Genomic DNA, 14,063 nt, shown 5'->3' on the forward strand with positions numbered 1-14,063 from the left:
GGCAGTCACATGACCTCAGCCTACTGCTCCCTAATAATTGATCCCTCGGCTGATAGCTTGTCAATATCAATTTATTAATTTCACAGCTGCGGACTGATAAAAGGTAGAACACGCAGAAGGGAAGGAGGGGAAAAGGACGACTTTAACAGCAAGAAGGGAGGATTGAGGGGTGAGGGGAGAGATAGTGAGATAACAACAGATATACATGCGTGTGTATATATTTCTACCTTTATTTATCCAGGAAGGGATCAATGAAATTAGAAAGATTTGAGAGAGGGATGAAGAGAAAGAAGAAAAGAGAAAGAGAGAAAGAGAGAAAAGAGAGTGATGTGTGATGGTGTGAAGCCAGAGAGAGATGAAGTCTCGCTTCTTCAGACGGTCCGCCATCGCTCCCGATGAAAGAATATCGAGTGGAAACATGAAAATGCATATGATAATTATCGCTGTACGATTGTTCTGATTGGCGGAGACACACTGGCATTCACTGGTCTCCCGACAGAACAGAACCTCAACACACACACACACACACATGCGAACAAACACACACATAAGTCTTCCTCAAACCCACATCCACCCTCTCCTGATCTTGACCTCCATTCTGATCTCTGAAGAAGCGGATGGATAGAATCATATAACCCCAAACACCTCGATAACATAACGACCCTCCAGGAGGATGAAAGGTATTTTAACAAGACTTTGTGGTCCTGACCTTTGACCCTTGACCCCACTACGTTCTCAGACTCCCGGGTTCAGGTCGGAGGCAGCGCCTTCCCTCCCTCCCTCCGTCCCTCCCTCCCTCCCTCCCTCCCTCCCTCCCTCCCTCCCTCCCTCCCTCCCTCCCTCCCTCCCTCCCTCCCTCCCTCCCTCCCATCTTTATATAAATACGTCCATTCCTCCACCCCTCCATGTATTCCTCCATCCATCCCTCCAGCGTGAGGTGGCTCGGACCAGCGTGTGTGTGTGTGTGTGTGAGAGAGGGAGATGATGGACCGGGGTTAAGAGGTGTCAACACACAGCCTGAGCTCTGGAGAGCCTCTTCAACTGAGCTCAACACTCTCAGACTCTCCGCATGTCCTCTCCACTCATTACACACCCTAAGTGGGAGATTCAGACACAACAGCTCTCACACACATGCTGTCTTTCTCTCTCTCTCACACACACACACACACACCGGATGACACATGCTCCTTGTTCCGTTCCCTCACCTCACCTGTGCGCGGTCGCACACACCTCCCTTCGAGAGAGGAAGAAACACACGTATACACACAGCTCCCGGTAGGAGACTAAGATACACACACACAGCTCCCGGTAGGAGACTAAGATACACACACACAGCTCCCAGGGAGAGAGTAACATCACACAGAGCTGTGTCGCTTGTATGACGGACACACAGACACACACAGACACATGCACACACACACTCTGAAAGGTTCTCCGAGAACAGGGATGGATTTGTCACACATCGGAGGTGAGGCCAGCGTGCTGGAGCGGAAGACTCCTTAACCTGCTGGGCTTTCTGATGTACACACACACAAACACAGACACACACACACACACAGACACACACACAGACACACAGAATCACGCGCGCAGTCACACAGCATACATGCACACGCACATTTCAGATGGGTATAATTTGTCATCGTTGCGTGGTGTTACATGAACGCATTCGGCTACATTTTTGATTTATCAATGTCAGGGCAGTTGTTTTAATTATACCGATCAGATCTTGAGGACCTTTACTGGTTGCCAGGGAAACTGACTGTTGTTATGTACATGATGGTGGCTATCATGTTCTTCTGTACTAGAATCCTCCAACACGACAAAGCTCAGTGTGGAAAAACAACCAGGTAAGAATCAGTTGCCATGGAAGAACATAGAAGCTTACTAAAGTAAAAGGATTGATTACAGGTGTTTATTGGTAACAGTACCGGATCAATGGTCTATCACAACCTAGTGCTTGGTGGTTGAAGGAATAATGTGTGTAGGGTACAAGGTGACTTAGGAACTGTAAACAAGTTCAAATATAGTTTCCATATATTTCCTTCCTTCTTGGGCACAGTATGAGATTGATAGTGTACAGCGTGCATATTCCGGGCCCATGTAGGAAGGGAATTAAACAATGTCATATCTCATCATACAGTTCTAGTCTCCTCAGAGGCCTCTCATGTAGAATATGACAACTGATGACCTTTGACCTGGGCTAAACAGGTGCCAAGCTAATAACTCACCCAATCACATCGTTTGTGCATTTAATGCAGTGGTCAGGTGAATTTCCTTTCTTTTGAGGTTTTCTCATCACAAACCAGGATTTACCACATTAAACGTTTATGTGATGTCACAGGCTCGGGTCCTGTCCCTGGCCAAACACGCTACTAGGAGGGTTATAACCAGGATATGAACTTTAATAACCTAAGATGACTTCAAAAGCTTTTACCAACTACAGTGAAACCATACACCCTCTCCCTCCTCTCTCCTCCTCCTCCTCCTCTCTTCTCCTCCTCCGGTCCTCTCTCAATCCCCCTCCCTTCTGTGCCCCCTCTCTCCCCCCCACACATCACACTAAGCTGTGTCACTCGCATGATGGACACACACACAATGACAAGCGCGCTGCCCCCCCCCCACTCCCCACCACCACCACCTCCTTCCTTCCTGTCCTGTGAAGTGAAGTGGAAAATAGACATGGTGGAGGCAGGATGGAGGGAGATAGAGTGAGGTGTAGATGGAGGTAAATATCTGATGCTGGCCTAGAGGCATCTGGGCCTCGCTCTCGAGCCCCCCACCCCACCCTCTCACCTCCCCACCCTCCCTCCCCATCTCTCATGTTGTTTTATTAGGCCCGTCCAGCTTGTCATGTGGCCAACGGTAAACACACAGAACGGCTTTAATTAAGAATTTTTGAACAGGGATACCACCAAGTCCGGAAACATTAGGGAGATGCAACCGGGTGTCGTAAAGATTGATGGAGACTGAGAGGATGGAGGGATGAGGAGCAGAAGGGAACAGGGAGGGGTGGGGGGGTGGGGGGGCAGGAGTGGTGCGCGATACGAGGGAGTCGTATTCTTGCGTTGCTGCGTGCGGTGATGAGAGACGGCGGGGGTGGGAGATGGGGGCAAACGATATTTGATGCATTAACAGCTGGGTTGGGGCAATAACGAGGAGATGGAGAACGCCGCTAAAATGTTTGACATCCGGACAGGATCAATGACTCCTGCATGGACACTTTAACACGTAGACCTGACCCATGCATCCGTCCTGATAACACACACACATACACACACACACATGCAGACCCACACACTCACACCCACACACAAACATAGACACACACACACACACACAGGTGGGCTGATGTGCCCTTGAGGGCGAATTGACCTGAACCCACATAACTTGTGCATACATACATCTATCCTTATATACAATCTACAGTTTAATAATTCATACCCTGAGGTAAAAGCGTTGTAAATCAGACGAGAGGAACAACACCAGGAGAACGTTGAGTAGCTTCACTACATAAACCAGTCAACAAACCGGCACTAACGATCCCAGACCAGCCTCCCTCTGGAGATGAAGTTTGCAGTCAATACATTATTTACCCCAGAGTTGTTACTGGGCAGCAGGCCCTTTCATGTCCCTGGAGGCTTCTGGTGCTCTAACCTGCATCCTCCTGCTCCTCCTCCTCCTCCTCCTCCACCTCCTCCTCTGGGCTTCTGGTGCTCTAACCTGCATCCTCCTCCTCCTCCTCCTCCTCCTCTGGGCTTCTGGTGCTCTAACCTGCATCCTCCTCCTCCTCCTCCTCCTCCTCCTCCTCCTCCTCCTCTGGGCTTCTGGTGCTCTAACCTGCATCCTGCTCCTCCTCCTCCTCCTCCTCTGGGCTTCTGGTGCTCTAACCTGCATCCTCCTCCTCCTCCTCGGCCTCCTCCTCCTCCACCTCCTCTGGGCTTCTGGTGCTCTAACCTGCATCCTCCTCCTCCTCCTCCTCCGTCTCCTCTGGGCTTCTGGTGCTCTAACCTGCATCCTGCTCCTCCTCCTCCTCCTCCTCCTCAAACTCTTCTGGGCTTCTGGTGCTCTAACCTGCATCCTCCTCCTCCTCCTCCTCCTTCTCCTCTTCCTCTTCCTCTTCCTCTTCCTCTTCCTCCTCCACCTCCTCTGGGCTCCTGGTGCTCTATCCTGCATCCTGCTCCTCCTCCTTCTCCTCTTCTTCCTCCTCCTCCTCCTCCTCCTCTTCCTCCTCTTCTTCCTCCTCCTCCTCCACCTCCTCCTGCTGTCCTTGGTGCTCTAACCTGTGTCCTGCTCCTCCACTTCCTCCTGCATGTGCGCGCACACACACACACACACACACACGCCACACACATACTCCAAAGATGAATTTGCTCATTGTGTTTGTCATACGTGATGTGACTGAGAATGCTCGGGTAGAACCTGTTCACCATTTCCGTGGAAAAAAACACGAGAGTAGAAGCCGTGTCAGGATAGGATATCAGGACTCAAATGTAGACAGACAGGGTGTCAGGGTGGAATTGGTGGGCTCTGTAATACCAAAACAGGAAGCAACCCAACCCCCTGGGTTGGGTTGGGGCGACGGGCAATATAGTAACGGGGAAACACCTCTGTCTGTTTCTCCCTCTCTCTCCCATACACACGCACAGTCTGTCTCACACTCTTTCACTCTCTGTCTCTCACTCTCTCTTCTTCTCTAATGTCTGTTTCTCTCTCACACACACACACACACACACACACTGCCTCTCGCTCTCTCATTTCTTCTCTCTATGTCTCCTTCTCTCTCCCCCACCTCACCTTTCACACATACTATTTGTCATCTCTGAGATGAGCCCCCCCCCCCAGCCCCCCCTCTTGACGACCTCCTCTATTCTCTCCCGCTCTCAATTCCCCAGGCTCTGGCCGGCTGGGATCAATATCTTATTGATCAGACCCCCCCCCCTCCTCCCCCATTACCCTCCAGTCCCAGAACAGTCCCTCTCCCTGGTCCAGGGAAGCACGCGCACACAGCTCACCTCTCTGATGGGAGGCTAGGGTGATTACAGTATGTTTCTCTCTCTCTCTTGCTCGCTCTCTCTCTCTCTCTGAGTGGAAGGGCTAATCGGGGTAAGTGTGATGAAGGCCTGTACAGCTGGAGAGAGCAGTTATCTGCAGATGTGAGGCGAGGCGAAGGAAACACAGGGAAGGTGAGAGCATCACGAGAGGAAGACCAATCCTTTCTCTTTTTCTCCTGGTGCTTTCCCCCCCCCCTCCCCTCCTTCCCTCCTCCTCCTCCCCCCCCCCTCCCCTCCTTCCCTCCTCCTCCTCCTCCCCCCCCCCCTCCCCTCCTTCCCTCCTCCTCCTCCCCCCCCCCCCTCCTCCCCTCCCATGTCCTTCTCCTTTCACTCTCCATAGACAATGCTACAGGCAAAATCAATAATCTCATGAAGAAGGCCATATTTTTAGTCCGTTATTATGAGGTGGAAGAGGAACCCTGCACAGAAAATGAGAGAGAGAGAACGCGGGGAAGATGAAGAGAAAAAGCGATACGGAGAAAGGGAAAGATGGAGAGCGGGAGAAAGAGAGAGAGGGAGGGAGAGAGAGCGAGAGAGAGAGCGAGAGAGAGGGAGGGAGGGAGGGAACGAAGGTGGGACAGAGTAACAGAACATCAGTGATGAGGGGGGGAAAGAGGATAGATGGAGGGATGAGGGAGACGGAGAGAGAGGCATGGAGGGGTGAGCTCTCTGTCTTTCTCTCTCACACCTCCCTTGCCCTCTCCTTCCCCCTTTCGACCCTCTCCCTCCCCCAAGCCCTCCCCCTCTCCCAGCTCCCCATGATCCTATGCTTCCTCCCTAAAACCAGCCTCCCGCTCTTTCTCCCTCTTCCTCTCTCCCTCTCTCCTCCTCTCATCCCGATTGGCTAGGGAGTCGCTGTTGATCAAACGATAAGCCCCCTGATTGGCCAGCACAACTCTGGGGGGAAGGCAGTCATTGATTTATCTGTGGTATTAGAAGATCGATTAATCCCTATTGTGTGTGCCAGGAGAGATAGCGGCGTGCGTCTTATTTGGTGTTGCCTGTTCCTGCTGGTTTCAGATAAGGAGCTCCTGCCTTCTCCTCCTTCTAGAAGCAGCAGATAAAACTAGACGGACGGAATGACAGGTAGCTAAGGGGACACCCCCCCACCCCCCGTCCCCACCCCCCGTCCCCCCTCCCTGGTCCCCCAACACCACCCATTTCACAGGTGCATTCTACCTTCCTGGACTCCCCCCCCCCCCCCTTCACCAACCAGGAAAGGAAGGCAGGCCATCCTCGCACGGTGGGGTTGGGGTGCGGGGGGTTGGGGAGGGCAGTGGGGATGCTCTCGGGGCAGGGGCAGGTGGAGTGAGGGGTGAGGGGAAAGGTAAGACGGCACCTGTTTGAGTTCATTCTCTCTTTTTCTCGGTCTCCCCTGGCTCTCTCCCTCTCTCTTTACCCCCTCTCTGTGTCTCCATCCGCCCCCCCCCCCCCTATCTCTCATCCTCTCCCCGCCCTCTCTATCTCTCCATCTCAGTGAGTAAAGCATGTGCGTCATATGTGAATGATGGAGTGATGAAGAACAGAGGAGAGGAGAAGAGGGCCAGGCAGGCAGGCGAGTGGGTTCCTTGGAGGGGAGGAGGATGGCCGGATGGAGGGGAGGAGGATGGTAGGATGGAGGGGAGGAGGATGGTAGGATGGAGGGGAGGAGGATGGTAGGATGGAGGGGAGGAGGATGGTAGGATGGATGAAGAGGAGTGGAGTGAGTGCTAATTCCTACTTTTCAGTTTAAATAAAGATCTGGTGTGGATAGGGGCCATTAGGAGAGACTCAGACAGTCTGCTATGTAGGACAAGCTGACTGCAGCCCGGTGGAGTGGGCCGATCAATACCCAGTCGATGTGCTCAACACCAAGCCCTGAACACACACACACAATGTGAGAAATGTGGTGCTGTGGGGTTTGCGTGTGTGTGTGACAGAAAGAGAGTGTTTATATGTTTGTTTTGCGTGTGTGTGTGTGTACCTATCTGTGTGTGTGTGTGTGTGAGAGAGAGAGAGAGAGACAGAGAGAGAGAGAGAGAGAGAGAGAGAGAGAGAGAGAGAGAGAGAGAGAGAGAGAGAGAGAGAGCATGATCCAATCCTAACTGTATTCTAAGGCGCTGCGCGGCTCAACACAGACTGGGCAGCGGCGAGGGTGTGAGCAGGGGGACGGCAGGACAGAGATGGAGAGGAGGACAGATGTTTCCGACTCTCTTAACAAAGACAGATGTGTGAGACGGCCATGTCTAACTCCCTCTGCCCCGATGCGACAGCAATCGCTCGGCGTTTCGCCCCTTTCTCTGCTCTCTCTCTTTCTCTCTCTGGGTGTCTCTCCCTCTCTCTTTTTCTCTCTTTCTCTTTCTCCCTCTCTCTCCGGAATTGATCGACTTTGTCTCCTCGATCCATCTCTACCTCTGTCGCTTAGCAACCAGCGCTCTATCGGGTGTGGAGGTTGGGAGTTTTACTGGGGGATGGAGGGAGGGGGAATGGAGGGAGGGACAGAAGGGTGGGGGACTGGAGGGAGGGGTGGGAGGGAGGTAATGGAGGGGAGGGGGGCAGGGGCGGCAGTGGGGAGCAACAGCTTATAGTACACTGTCGAACTTGTTGCCTCCCAATCTAACCTCACCCCAGGGGGAGGAAGGGGAGGTTAGGGGAGAGGGGCTTGAGTTTGGGGTGATGAGGGGGAGTTAAGGGCTGTGGAGGGGGAGGTTAGGGGAGAGGAGGGAGGATGAGCAGGAGAAGAGGGGGGGGGAGAGGGAGAGGAGGGGGAGGTAAGAAGTGGTGCAGGCGGCTTTAAGCCTGGTAAATCCTGAAGCAGGCGGTGCAGTGTGGAGCTGGGGAGTCTGGGTAATGAGAGAGGGGAGAGAGAGAGAGAGAGAGAGAGAGAGAGAGAGAGAGAGAGAGAGAGAGAGAGAGAGAGAGAGAGAGAGAGAGAGAGAGAGAGAGAGAGAGAGAGAGAGAGAGAGAGAGAGAGAGAGAGAGAGACTGAAGTTGACTCGCAGGGCTGGACTGACACAGAGAGGTGGATAAACTACTCTTATCTTATCTGAGGTTAATCCTCACAAATCTACTTCATAGGTTTCCCAAAAGTCATATTTAATCTATTAATTATAATTATGATGCTTGATATATCTGAAAGCCCCCCAATGACAAGTGTATGGGATATATGTACGAGACGAGATTATATTGCTCCTGCGTATTTCTACGCAGGAGCTCTTTGATTGGGGTCCTTCAGGATCTTAACACATTACTACCTGTCTGTCCATCAGTCCATCCGTGTGTGTGTGCATGTGCGTGTATGTGTGTGTGTGTGCATGTGTGTGTATGTGTGTGTGTGTGTGTGCATGTGCGTGTATGTGTGTGTGTGTGTGTGTGTGTGTGTGTGTGTGTGTGCATGTGCGTGTATGTGTGTGTGTGTGTGTGTGTGTGTGTGTGTGCGTGCATCAAGCCAGGCCCTCACAGAGACCTGAGTGTGTGTGTCCAAAGCCAAGCCCTCACACAGACCTGAAAGTGTGTGTGTGTGTGTGTCAAGCCAGGCCATGACAGAGCCCTGAATGCGCCATTGATCCACGCAACACAACTTTATACCCTTAGGTTGAACATTAGTATTTCTTAAGCATTGCAACACACACACACGTGCACACATGAACCCGTAGGCCTACACATATACAAACAGACAAACGTACAAACTCAAGAACGGAAAGAAAGACACACACATGCAGTATGCAAACACACACACACACACACACACACACAAGGTCAATAGCATGTAATACCTGTAATGTTCTACCGATGACAATGATGATGATTACCCAAGGAATAAGATTAAATTGGTAGTGCTATGACGTCTTTATCAACACGCAGAGAAGTATACAATTCTCTTTAAGTGACACAATGGTAGTGGCACAGTGGTAGCCTGCAAATCAACACCACCCCGTCCGTCGCTTTGAATGAAAGCTACTGCTACATGAATACATTGCAACGCCCTGACCTGCAACTTGGAAAAATAGTTTTAAAGTGACTCGCAGCCGCTTCCTACACAGAGTGAACATCATTTGAAAAAGCACTGACCGGCAAATTTTGTGCACGTGATCGGGAGAAATAGGATCAAGTTAGATGCCTGCCCGCACGGACCCAATCAGTCTCTCGTTCGATTGCCGCTCTCTCTCTCTCTCTCTCTCTCTCTCTCTCTCTCTCTCTCTCTCTCTCTCTCTCTCTCTCTCTCTCTCTCTCTCTCTCTCTCTCTCTCTCTCTCTCTCTCTCTCTAATAGCCTAATTGATGGCAATGACGATGCAGGCAAACCTGATGGTAGCCATTTTTGCAAATCGGAATATTAGGAAATGTTCCGTTATAAGAGTCTACATAGTATTTACACACGTGACTTGGATTGTTGAGAGGATTCCATACAAAAAAAAAATCTCAAAATAAGGAATTTATCCACATATCTTATTTAGTAACACATTAAAATGTTTTATCTTTGACGTGATGATCTTTAGAAAATAGGCCTATTTATCGGTGACACGAACAAGTAAAAAGTACAACTTTAGGCCTTTATTACACTAGGTTATAAAAGCCATAATAATAAAAAGTATTATTTAAAAAATCACAATAATAACACATTGATTTTACCAGTGGTATTATTCATATTTTCAATTAAATTGCCTGTGAAAATATTACCATAAAATGAAGGCATATGCCTTATTTCTTATATCTTATATTAGGCTTTAATAAACAATCACATTTGAAATGAACTTCCAAAGGTAATTTGACGATGAAGACTGATTTGATGCCGTTTTCTGCTGAATAGTTTAACAGTTCATCTTAAAAGTGAAATATTTCCCATCAGTCTGATTAATACGTAGTCAATAAACATCCGTGCCACGGCTAAATATATTGATTATCGATAAATCAGCAATGTAAAGGATCATACGTTTTAACAAAAAATTAAAATGAAAACAATTATTTTGCACCGCAGCAGCCAACACCTGTTGCAGGATATTGTCAAATAGAGCTGGCACTCGCACAGACATACATTTATGTTATAGCCTACTTTTACTCTGGTGACAGAAAAGAGGTGTTCTGAACATTCTGTGATCAATTCTCGTTCGGATCGATCAGAATGGGAATTGATCCATAAGGCACCCGCACGCTATTGATCTCTGTAAGTCTTCCATTGCAGCCTGCTTTCAAATGCAAATGTTCTTAAATAATAATCTATGCCAACGCACTTATTCCTTAACAAACTGCAGACAAACGGTATACAAACACAAAGATTATTCCTTATTTATTTGGGCTACTGTTCAGCGCAACGTGGGCCCTGAGTATGTAGGCATGATTCCACTACAGAGCTCAGAATTGTATGAATGTTTTGGACGGCCAAGAAAACATGTGTATTGTAAATAATGTATATGGAGTTAAACAGATTGGAGATGTGATGTGGCGTAGCAGTGCACGCTGGGAGCCTTCACCGCTAACCGAGCTCCAACTGCTCGTGTGGTGTCCGGTGGTGCAGTGCCTCACTTGGCCCTCTGAAATAGCCCACACATTAGGCTATACATTCTCAAAGACAACTGCAGAGACGGACACATTATTGACCAATGCAATGGACAATTATAGTAACTAAAATAAGAGTTGGTAAAAGCCGCGATCATTACAGTAATTCGTAGGGGATAGGCCTACTACAGGCCACAGTATAAGCTCGCAGGTGTGGAGAGTATGAACACACACGTTTCATGGATAATCATTTCAAAATAAATGTAAATTGTGAAGTTATGTAGTTGTAGCTGTGTGTGTGCGCGTGTGTGCGCGCGCAGAGTTAGAGTAGGCCCATGTGTGTGTGTGTGTGTGTGTGTGTGTGTGTGTGTGTGTGTGTGTGTGTGTGTGTGTGTGTGCGTGCGTGTGTGTGTGTGACTCCTGTGGCATCGCAGCATGCTCCATCCCGCTGACTATTCACACTGCTGATCAATGCGACATTACTAAACACTGGTACTTAACTTTAGCCAATAGCTAGATTCAAGTAAATATACTTTAGAATACATTAAGCTTGATGCATCAGCTTCGGAGTCATTTAAGAAGCAATGAAAAGATTAGTCAGTCGCTACAGACTGATCTCTTTAAAATACACTAAAAGATAGCCCATATCTTATTTCCAGGATCTTCAAGAATTAATTCACTTCTAGGCAATCACAACATTGTTTTGAGACGACACAACGGAAATCATGGAAACTTCCATATAATTTTTGTGAAAACGACTGTAATTATAGCCTAACTTTTCTAAATATGTACGTATTTACTTAATGGCTACCAACATGTAACCTATTGATAAAACTAAACTTTAGATTGTATTTTCTTTGTCCTATAATATGTGAATGCTATTACATGAGTTGTATAATTTTGCCATCATTGTTACTGTCATTATCATTAGTAGAAGAAGTAGTTAATTGTTATTGTTATTTATAGGCTATTCATAATTAATATACCTAATTGTAGGCTAATAATAATTGAAAAGCCCAAATAATAACAGGCTATAGCCTATCTAAAATTCAAACAAGTCTTACAGGTAAATAACCATTAACAAACAATTGATTTAAATAAAACAAAAGATGTCTCTGAATGTTTAATGTTGCTTGGGTACTATACGGAAGCAGAGGCCTTTATCAACGGCCAGCTCAACCGGAAACTCAGAGTCCCTCCTAGATCTAAATACCAGCTGTGATTGAGATGTTAGACTGAAGATAGAATCTTTGATTGCGCTAGTGCAACGACTGGAAGGCCTATACAAATAGGTCTCTGATTATTTTAAAATCAAGCTTCTGTAACAGGAAGGAAAAGTTAGTGTTTCAGTTGTTCATGTTTGGTTTGTTTGCTTGAAAGCAAGAACTGACAGGACTGTAAACTAGTCTACCATTCGTGCCCTACTGTTTGGCAGGAATAGTATAGCGTCGGTGTGTAGGCTATTGGGCGCTTAGTTGTTAGCGTCGATGTGTGTGCATGTGCGATGTGTTTGTTAGTCGATGCCAAGTGTGTCGCGAAGCCACCGACTCACCACCGTTATTAATGTGAAATAAATCACCCAGTCTCGCCGGCATCACCCTAGTCACACCGCAAATATCGACACCTTTAATATTTTATATTGTAGGGCCTAGGATATGTTTATTTGATCATTCGAAAGTAGTACATTAAAATACAAATTAAAACCCAGCTCTAAGGCCAATACATGGATTTTGAGAGAAAAAAGACTCAATTTGCACCCAAATCCCTGTTGTGAACGATTTCCACCCTGGTCGCTGCAGGTGCTTGGAGGAGAAGGCCTTCGCTTCGTGTGTGTGTGTGTGTGTGTGTGTGTGTGTGTGTGTGTGTGTGTGTGTGTGTGTGTGTGTGTGTGCAAAAGCGAGAGAGAGAGGGAGAGAGAGAGACCAGGAAAAAAAGACTGCCAAGTTAGGGTTGGTTTATATGTTCTGTGGCATGTTAAGTGCTGACCATGAGGTTTGGGGTTGTATAGCTGGGTGAATAAGCAGTGAGGAGATCGGTTACATGAAAGTTAACATTCATCAGTAGGCTGACCAATAGGCTTCTCTGTCCGGATAGCCGTGCGGATATGACGGATAGGCTGTTGAGCCCAGTAATTCACGTTCAATAGCACTGGTTGGACGGATCAATACCGGGATATTAACCCAAACCGACACCGTTGTCTTCCGGGTGGCACCATCCTCTCCTACTGGTCATAAGAACAAGGCACGAGGGTCTGTCTTTGGGAAGTAATTGGCTGGGGCTGGTTTATTCTGTTCCAGACTTTCACACACGAGTAAAGGTGATATGGCAACTGCAATAATTTGTAGACCAAAATAAGTGTCTTTACAAAAGACGTTGACTTAGTAAAGGCTGCTAGGCTACAGGCCTACAGTGTGGCAAAAATAATAAAATAATACAAATTATGAAAATAAATATATAACAATAATTGGTCCCTACAGAACTGGATTTCAGGTCATTCTGTAGAGGCGTGCATGGTGACATTCATGCCCCTGCAGCGCGCGGGCCAGTGTGCTGGTGATGAGCAGGCATCGCTAGGAGCTTTGGAATTATTCCCCACACTCATATAAGATCAGACAAATGAGTTAACATATTTTATTGATAATAATAGCAAACATAAATAAAACCATTACATGTGCTTAGATGAACGTTTACGATCTTTAAAAATCGGCTTCACTGGCTTGTCTACTACATAAATATGCTAGCTTTCACTGACTTTCAATGTAAAGAGTCAGGTTCAGGCTTGTATGCAACACTTCATGTAGGCCCATGGTACATCCCTTAATACTCCACTCTAACAAGGCTAAAAATCCAACATCATTTCTAGTGAGCTACATGGCGGATGCAGGCTGGTTCACAGCTGCAGCAAGCTGTCGATAAACAGGGCATGATGCATCCATGCACGCCGACGGATCAGGGTTGTTGACCTGATGGACGTTAGCATGGCAACGAACAGCATGGGTTTCCTGGTCTGATGTGAAGTCAAAACGTATTTCTGAACAATTTGGCCAGCATTTGGTCGCTTAAAATAAAATATGATTCCGAATGGCCTAAAAGGCTACGTCTTTTTATTTATGGACATCTGTATAATAAAGAAGCCTATGCCTGTAGCCTACCACTGGGTCTACATCTGGCTGTCTGCTTTTACTTCCTGTCAGTGAAGGCCTATAACACTAAATTAGTCTTCAACTAAACACAACGAACACGCGTGAATTTCATATGGTAGGTTGTTCCCATTACGCAATGGTTACAATTAGGCTGTGTATGTATTAGATATTTTGACCATAATATGAGGCTATTTTAGTTTAAAGTTTCCAAATAGGATAACAACTGGTCCAAGATTAGCATAATAGGATACTTTTTAAACCTATGTTCAAGCTAATGAATACAAACAATTACGCTGCTGAACTTAACATGGTATTGCAGCACATTTTGTCTGGTCCTTTCGCTATTTGAAAACGCCAACGGGTGTTTATTTGCTTGGGTTTGTTGAAGATCGT

The sequence above is a fragment of the Osmerus eperlanus genome, chromosome 26 (assembly GCF_963692335.1).
Source record: "Osmerus eperlanus chromosome 26, fOsmEpe2.1, whole genome shotgun sequence".
Taxonomy (NCBI): domain Eukaryota; kingdom Metazoa; phylum Chordata; class Actinopteri; order Osmeriformes; family Osmeridae; genus Osmerus; species Osmerus eperlanus.